The sequence below is a fragment of the Synchiropus splendidus genome, chromosome 3 (assembly GCF_027744825.2).
Source record: "Synchiropus splendidus isolate RoL2022-P1 chromosome 3, RoL_Sspl_1.0, whole genome shotgun sequence".
NCBI classification, from domain to species: Eukaryota; Metazoa; Chordata; class Actinopteri; order Syngnathiformes; family Callionymidae; genus Synchiropus; species Synchiropus splendidus.
In genome coordinates this window covers 25,088,150-25,095,779 of record NC_071336.1, presented here as the reverse complement: position 1 = coordinate 25,095,779, position 7,630 = coordinate 25,088,150, and the positions used below count along the sequence as shown (strand labels likewise).

The following is a 7,630-nucleotide window of genomic DNA, read 5'->3' as shown; positions in this document are numbered from 1 at the left end:
ATTATAAGTTACATTTTCAGCATGATTGAAAATATTTCAGCCACTGAATTAAACATCACAAGAAAAAGGTTTTGGACTCCTTCTCTATGTAGAGAAAAGATGCTAATTTTGGATTCAGCTCGGATTCAATGCAAATATTGTTCAAAAAATCCTTTTGGCGCATTCAGATGAATACAAAACCTGACTGCTGAGCTCATAAAAACTCCCTTTACAGATGTCTGCAGTGGGTACTGCCAGGCTTACATGGCACTGGAACCAATCCCCACAGTCGCTGAGCGAGAAGTGGGAGATGTTCTTGCTGACAACTCACACTTGCATTCACACCTCAAGGACACTTTAAAACAGGCCTGTGTGTGTCAGACACAAAACCCTTTCTCTGAGAAGTGCACAATGTTTTGTCTATGATTTTTAACCCTTCTGCTTAAAACAATTTTCACTTGATACAGTCAATTTATTTTTCTCAAAGGATTAAAATAAATGATGATGTATGGCATCTACATTTCATCTTTTTTGTTTCAGTTTTGTGTTTTCCATGTAGTTAAATTAAATTTAGTGAAAAGTGAAAAGACAAGTGCTTGCTACTCAAATCCCTATATTTGGTTCAAAGCATAAGTTATTTATTTGACATTATCATACGTTTTTTTGTTGTTCATAATTTTAATAAACCACTTTTTTCCTGAATTTTTGTCACGTTTGCTTCCCCTTCATAGGAACATTATTATTGAAAATATTCCCACTATACTCTTCTGAAAAAAAACAAAACAAAACAAAATTATTGCAGTGGTACATTGAATCAATCACCTGCCACAGCAGAGATGTTCTGCAGGGGGAGGCCAAAGACCATACAAAAGTTGCCTAAAAAGGATGAGGCAGCGCTTGGTGGTGTCTACAACCCCAGAGGTAGTGCACCTGGTCCAGGCGGGGACATCAATGTGCACAGAGTCAAGGTTTGCTGTGTCCCCCAGCATGGTGTCAAGACCATGGAGGAGATACTTGAAGACATACAAGACATCGCAGGACCAAACCGCTGGTCCACTACCTGCTCCTTTGTGCCGGCAGGATCAGGAGAAGGCCAACAACGTGACCTCCTGCAGGCCACCGACGTGGATGGTGTTGCTCAAACATGATGGCCCGACATCCACAAGTAGGGCCTGCACTCACCGCCCAACAGTGTGCAGAACCTATTGGCATTTGCCATAGAACATCACGATTGGCAGATTCGCCATTGGCGCTCTGTGCTCTTCACGGATGAGAGCAGACTCATGTTGAGTTCATGTGACAGGCGTGAGATGCTGTTGAGCTGTGGTCTGGCTTGGGGATCCACCATCACCCCTTTATGACAAGCCACGACCCAGAACATATATACACAGATGCACATATTCCATTTGGCCCACAAATAAATGTTCCTGTGCTGCAAGTCCCTGATCAGCATATGTGAACTGAAAGCCACTTCATAACCCCTTTTTGAGACTTTTTGAGACCCACCAATCCAGAATGCTACTGCTGTAAAAAACCTGCATCATCCAAGGTGGGGGCTCGCTGATGTTCTGGGGAGGAATATCCAGGGTGACTCGCACATACTGTACCTCCATGTGTGAAAGCTCCTTAGACCTGTTAGTCCTGGGTTCCTTCTAATGTGTGACCATGCTTGGCCTCATATAGCAGACGGGGGTCCTCAGTTTGTTTGTAAAGAAGGTATGGACTGACCTCGCAAAACCACTCCCGCCACATCACACCCCAGACTGTCTCGGAGATAGCTAACCAAGGTCCCTGAGGAGAACCTTCACTGTCTCCCATACGTTTTGTCCACTTGAGTCACAGACACCAATGACCCTCTTGTGAATGGTCTTGGAAAACATCAACTTGTGACCTGATTTTCCCACTTTTAGACTAAGTATCACTTGAATCTAAGCGTTCATTGATTCATTCATTCTTATGTTATGCTGATGAACAAAGACAATTAAACTAGAATATTTCATCTATTGAGATCTAGGATGTGAAGTTCAAGTATTTCCTTTCATTTTTGAGCAGAAATTTTTGAGTAAAAATAATAACGGGAAACACACAAGTCACCTCTGGTAACCAGTTAACAAGCTAACAGATTTTTATTTCATTCAATATTCTCATGAATCATTTTTGGCAGGGTACAGGACTTTGCAGTCACAGTAAATATATTTTTATGTCAGAATGGAACAGATTCTATTTACAAATCAACCTCCAGCACATCCACAGTTTTGTTTAAATTATTATGGCAGACCTTGTTCATGAGAGTGAGATCAACAGGATTAGACCCATAACAGGATTACTTCCGTCGAGTATTCCCTTAGTCTCATTATGGAAACCTGCATTCACACCAAGCACACTTTATGCATTATGTCGCTGCTCTCGAACACGAGATGACTACATCCATTTGTAAATTGATGTCCTATGTAACAAGTCAACAAAACGTTAGAGTCAATCCATTAACGTTCCAAGTTCACTCACTCATGGGGTGTATACCAGCACCAGGGGCAAAAGGTCGGAATCATCGGCAGAGAATTCGCTTTCGGACCGCTTTCGGACTTTGGGAGGAGGAAACCAGAGTGCATCGAGGATGCTTCATGCTGTAACCTTCATGCTGTGAGGCTGTGCCACATCTGCAATTCAAATGAGATATTATATTACATGTCCTTTAGCAAACAATTACATCTTAAGCAAATTACAAAAAAAATGCTGGGGGGAGGTTCAAACACAGATCATCCAGAACCAATATGTTCGGTATGTCATCAGCATTCAGTCATGTCAGAACCCACTGCATGTGACTCGATTGTGTTTTAAAAACGAAGTCAACAATTTCCTCTTCATTCTACCAACTTGACTTTTGAAACTGCAGACTGCTCTCATATTCATAACAGTATGTTGTGTGAGCGTGGAAGCTAGTGCAAAGCCAGTCCAATGACATGTCTCGCCTGCAGCTTGAGCAGCAGCTCAACTGCAAATAGGCATGTGGTCAAAAGTTTCTCCTGAAAATGACATGATCTCGTAAAAAAAAAGTGCTTTTTTTCCTCTATCATGGCTGTGTTGTCACTTCATATTTCAACATTATGGTACAAAATCAAAACCTTATGACACACAGATATTCCTTTAGAAAGAAGGCTGGGTAGTTAGTCAGCTGCATCTGAATGCTATAAGACAGCATGAGGAAGAATTGCTGACAAGTTGGGCAAGTGGAAGAAAAAGTAAGGAGCGGCTTAATTGGTTTATTTTTCTGCTGGGCATGTAGGACAAACTGGAAAGGCTTGTAGTTGCAGGAAGGTGCTCTCATTTCTTTTTTGATTGCTCTTGCTCTGTCTCCAGGGGGCAGGCAGAGAACCAGGAGCGATGACCTCAGACAATGTTTCCGTATAACGGCTTGAACCACAAGAACAGAAAGTTGTGGTATGAATGAACGTGAAGTATAGAAGTGTTACGGGCAGCCGCAAGGGGAAACACCTTGACATGTGAAATGACTCATTCCTTTGCTACCAGTTCAATATCTTCTTCAAAGACTCATCTGTTGCTGTTTACTTTCATCATCGCACATTGCTCTTTCTTCGATTGACCATATTTCGGTCTGCTGCTCCTGATGGCGTCCCTGCAGGCGTATGTTCTCAGAAACATGTTTTGAAACACTTGACGAAAGCTTCTGGCAATTCAGGAAATTCGCTCTCCTAAGGCATAAAACCGTGGGATTTTAGTTGACTTAGCGTCAAAAGCCCAAATATTCGCCACCCGTACAATGTTCCACGAAAGGGATGTACTGCTTCAACTTAGATGCTACTTGGTGTATATGACATATGAACCTCATGTGTGGCTTACTAGAAATCATCATCCAAGACAGTAGGCAAAACAGGGTTAAGTGTCTTGCTCAGGACCCAATGACACAAACACATCAGGAACAGGGATCGAACCAGCCACCTCTACAGTAAGTCACAGGCCGACCACTCTACCATTTGATTTATGTCGCCCTTGTGAGAGGTTTGTGGTTGATGTGTGATCAAGTGAATGATCTAGCACTAATAATAGGTTTGTTTATCTTCTCCACCCTCATCTCGTGTCACAACTGTCCTCTTCATGTCCAAGTTTACCACATCCATGAACCTTCCTGGTTGTGTATCTCCATATCCAACACCATTCAACGTTGTCTCTCCACATGTCCAAACCATCTGGACTCCCAAACTTTGCCTTCCAACTTCTCCACATAAACGTCCCTCTGATGTACAGCATCAATGAGAGCTTCGGACACACCAGTGTTTTTCATTATTCTTACTTTCGACAATGCAGATACATACTGAAGACACCAGAAGTAAAAAGCAGAAAATATGTAATTATGTAGCGAAAAAAAAAAAGATTGTAGATGACTCAAAGTCACCATCATTTGCTTTGTTTGTATAATCTTCATAAGGCAGTCACCTGTTTTACTTTAGGTGACCTCATAAATTCATTGAGAATCATTGAGAATGCCAAATGTGCAAAACAGAAATGAAAGCAAAGGGTGGCTACTTTTTAAGAATCTAAAAATACAGAACATATTTTGAGTAATTACATATCCTTTTGTTTACTGCATTCATAGCTTTGGTGGCTTCAGTGTGAATCTGCAATGTACATAGAATTGAGAATGCGTGTCCAAACTTTTGAACAGTAGTAATACTGCTGACCTTGGCCTCTTTGCCACCCATTAGTCATGTTCAATGCTGCCACCTGTATCTGCGCTTCCTGTCTGATAAGGTAGTCTTTTATTCATCTATAACTCCCACTCTGTCTCTCGAAGTCCCAACTTTAGTAGCGTCTGCCAGACCTGACAAAAGGCTAAACCATGAAAAAGAATTCATACAAGGCCACCTACAATTTGCGGTGGACCCCGATGCTCCTGGTCGGCTGTGTTTCATTCTGAAATATGCCGCACAATTGCCATTTCCAGCTGGACTTTGACAGCACTCACTTCCTCGCAGCCCCAGACAGTCTGCTTGAAACTTTTATCAATGTCTGTATTTTCCTTTGACATTTTTGTGAATCGTTGCTAACATCCACTCCTGACACCGCAGTGACCCTCCGCTGCACTTGTGGAATCACATCTACATTTGTCAGGTTGCTGTAGGCTAATATCACACATGAATACTGAACTGCACTGCAGACACCTATCGAGAACCCCTTGACATTATCCCCCACCAGACTGCTCAAAGAGATAATAAGGGCTGAACGCTCGAATGTGCTCAGCATTTTTAATGGCCCACGTTCCTGGATGGTGGAGGAGACCGTTTTGAATATTCCTTATCAATCTGTGCTGGAATCCAGACGTGTGCAATGAAAGTGTCAAAACACTTCAGCTTAGTTTAATCACACCCTTTCATGAAGGTTCATGAAGCCTGAAGAAAATACCTATAATGAGAAAAAGTATTTGTTCTCCTGACTTGACTGGCATAAGACAGTGACAACTCAGTCCAAATCCATAGGGTACAATATGATGTCGGTCCATCCATTGCTAGTATATATAATATAAAGGCTTTAACTTATTTGGGGAGGCTGTCTACAAGGTTTAGAAGTGTGTTTAGAACATGGGATTTTTTTATTTGTGAGGTTACACACTGATGTCGGACATGTTACTCTCTGCTCTAATTCAACTCAAACATGTTCTGTTGCGTTCAGGTCAGGACCAGGATGTTTACCAGTCTGGTTCATCCATACTAGACTCTTGTCAACCATGTATTTATGGAGCTTGCTTTGCACAGTCATGTACAGTAGGAAGCGTAAGGGTCCCGCTCCAAACTGTTCCCACAAGGTTGGGAGCATGGAATCACCCAAAATGTATTAAAAAAGGTCCATGATCCCCCCCTCCATCAAGCTCTCCACTTGGCACAATACTGTCAGACAAGTATCGTTTTACTGGCAACTACCAATCCCAGACTCATCCACCAGAATCACTCTTGAGAACCTTCTTTTCGCCACTGCATATAACGCTTTGCATTGGACTAAATGATATATGGCTTAGACGCAGCTGCTCGGCCATGGAAACCCATTGCATGATGCTCTCAGTGCACTATGCTTGAGCTAATCCAAAGGCCTCATGATGCTTGAAGGTCTGTATCGATTGACTGAAGAAAGCTGCTGACCTCTTTGCACTATGTGCAGCATTCGCTGACCCCCTTCATCAGATTATGTGGCCGATTGCTTTGCTGGCTGAGTTGCTGTTGTTCCCAAACTCTTCCACGTTCTTACAGTACAGCATTGACTGTGGAATATTTAGGGAATTTCACGACTGGATTTGTTGAAGGGGTGGCATCCTATCACAGTTCCATGCTGGAATTCACTGAGCTCCTGAGAGCAGCCCATTGTTTCCCAAATAGTTCTGCATGCCCTGGTGCTTGATCTTATACAGTGGCCATGGAGTATTTTGATGGGTGAGTGAATACTTTCGTCAACATACGTTGTGTTTAAAACAGGGATGGGATTTGAATAAAAAAATAATCTAGTTAATTAGAGAATTTGCAATTAATTAATCTCAATTAATCGCAGTTTAATGGTCTAAGAATATTTGCCACAAGTAAGGCACATTTTTCAGTTTGAATGAATTTGGTATGTTACTGAATGATGGACCCATACATACATTTAAACAATAAAATATTAGTTTAAAGACAATCATACAAGATCATTACGTTATCTTATATGTTATCTTATATTACTGTAATAAGTGGTGATATATATATATATATATATATATATATATATATATATATATATATATATATATATATATATATATATATATATATATATATATTTTATTTCATTTTATTTTTTTTCCCCTGTTAGAACGATATCCCAAACACTAAGTCTAGACCTGTACTTGCTTTGCAGCGATGGTGGTATAGTGGTGAGCATAGCTGCCTTCCAAGCAGTTGACCCGGGTTCGATTCCCGGCCATCGCAGTCATCACTTTTCTCTGTAAGCTGATCTTTGACCTACGTTCAAAACGACATGTATTTAGTTGAAACCAAACTGAAAGTTAGAAAAAATGCAATTCCTCAAAAATTTAATGGAAAAACACAATTTGGGAAAAATGAAAAAAAAAGAAAAGACTTTATTGGTCCATGAAATGATAAATTAATCCTCTCACACTTCGCTATGTGAGTGATCCAGCGATCCACTATATGATGCCATGATCAGACACGTGCATCATCTGCTTCTCTCCAAAGTGACATTTCTGGCTGACACAGGAATATACACACACACACACACACACACACATATATTGCGATGGTGGTATAGTGGTGAGCATAGCTGCCTTCCAAGCAGTTGACCCGGGTTCGATTCCCGGCCATCGCAGTTGTATCATTTTAAGTGAATTTCTCCCTGTGAGAAGAATAAAGTACCTATGTATCTTTTCCAAAAGGCTTTGAAAGTAAAGTCAAGTAAAACATATAGAAACTAACACAAATAAACTCTTCAGACTTTTATTTTCTCTCGCTTGCCATTGTGATCCACACTTGTTCCTGGGGAGCCACATGCTTCAGGAGCCCCCACCCCCATGATGGCTGGGACAACGTGCTCATGTAAAGCTTCGTACTGAATTTGAGGACACCTACTGTGGAAGCTTTCAACCGCTTGGATGTTT

General features: G+C 41.3%; 2 non-coding genes across 2 annotated transcripts; both read left to right on the top strand.

Moving 5' to 3' along the window:
* Positions 1-6,872: 6,872 nt before the first annotated feature.
* On the top strand, positions 6,873-6,944 carry trnag-ucc (transfer RNA glycine (anticodon UCC)). Its single transcript has one exon. It is a non-coding gene; the product is annotated as a tRNA-Gly (tRNA).
* Positions 6,945-7,269: 325 nt separating this feature from the next.
* On the top strand, positions 7,270-7,341 carry trnag-ucc (transfer RNA glycine (anticodon UCC)). Its single transcript has one exon. It is a non-coding gene; the product is annotated as a tRNA-Gly (tRNA).
* Positions 7,342-7,630: the final 289 nt, after the last annotated feature.